The sequence below is a fragment of the Cynocephalus volans genome, chromosome 7 (genome assembly GCF_027409185.1).
Source record: "Cynocephalus volans isolate mCynVol1 chromosome 7, mCynVol1.pri, whole genome shotgun sequence".
Lineage (NCBI taxonomy): Eukaryota > Metazoa > Chordata > Mammalia > Dermoptera > Cynocephalidae > Cynocephalus > Cynocephalus volans.
The window spans coordinates 105393667-105395201 of record NC_084466.1 but is presented as its reverse complement, the minus strand read 5'-3'; positions in this window follow the sequence as shown (position 1 = coordinate 105395201).

Sequence of the window (1535 nt, the reverse complement as noted above, 5' to 3'; positions counted from 1 at the left end):
CTCTTTTCTCAGGTTTACACAGCACCCTTCAAGCTATCGGATTTAAGTGGCACCCTTCAAGCCATTTGCCTTCAGACAAATGCAACATGTGTTTACTATATCATCTCTAAAGCACATTACACCATCCACCCCTAGATCCCATAGACATAGCAGCCAGGGGCTCTCCCTGCTGCTTTACTGTCTCAATTTCTCATGCACAACGGGTCATGCCTGGAGATGCACAGTTTTCCTCACCTCACCACTGGGTTGGTCATCTTCTCTGGTGTGAGAGGCAGGAGTGGCCAGTCGCTGCACATCATCCTCCAGGACACTTATCTGTGCTTCCAACAACTCTGCTTTCTCCCACAAATCTTGATCAGTTTGTAGCATAGTGAACAGCAGCCAGGCTCTGGTCAGCGGAAAAGTAGCCACCAGGCACCACATACTCAAGGATAGCCACATTTCCTCCCCTTTCCAAGGGGTTTTGCATTGTAATATCTGGTCTATGCTGCCTTGCAGTACACTGTGCACCAACAAGATCCCAGTCAACAGGAAGGTGGCCATACGGCAGAGCATATTAAAAAATAGCCACATTTCCTCCTTCTTCCAAGGGCTTTCGACTCCTGTACCTGCTCAGAATCCTGCCAACTATGTCAATGTATGGTGCTCTGGCTTTGTCACGCTAGGACTAATGTCAGAATCCTGTTCGTGATGCCAATTGTAAAGCTACACGACTACACCAGTTGTCCGGCTCTTTTACCTGCCAGTAATCCTGCTGACTGAGCCAATTGTCGAGCTAGGGCTGGGTCTGGAGCTCACAGACCCCTCAAGCCTGCTCCAGACTGGGTCACAGACACTTCACATGCCAGGCTGGGTCATCAGAGGTCTCACACACAGGTCTATGAGCTAGGTAACTGGCAAACAGGTCCTTGGAAGCCATAGGTCGGAAAGCACGGCTGCATGCATGGCAGCCCCCTGAGTCAGTAAACTCCAGCCAAGGTGGTGGCACCATGCAGGCGCACTAACTCTGCCCTAGTTACAGCAAATGCTCAGCAAGATTCTGAACATCTGAGGGGCCCTGACCATTGTCCTATATTTTCCCAACACCAGATATATTGGATTTTTTTTTTTATCCTATATAAAGATGACCAGTAAGGGGATCTCAGCCCTTGGCTTGGTGCTGTCAGCACCACGCTCAGCCAGTGAGTGAACTGGCCATCCCTATGTAGGATCCAAACCCGTGGCCTTGGTGTTATCAGCACTGCACTCTCCTGAGTGAGCCACAGGCCAGCCCAGATATATTGGATTTTGGAACGGCGGATAAAGGCATAGTTTTTAGAATAATGCAGTGTCACGAAAGTCAAAGGAATAGAGTTTCAAGAAGAAATTGGTGTCAAGTATTACTGAGAGATGAAGGACAAGAATTGAAGAAAAGTTGTTAGATTGGAGACCAAGGAGATTACTAGTGCTATCATCAGGAGCATATCCCTTTGTAGTATAAAGTAAGGAGAGCAGAAGTCAACTTTTAAGGAGTTAAAAAGTAAGACAACCTACAT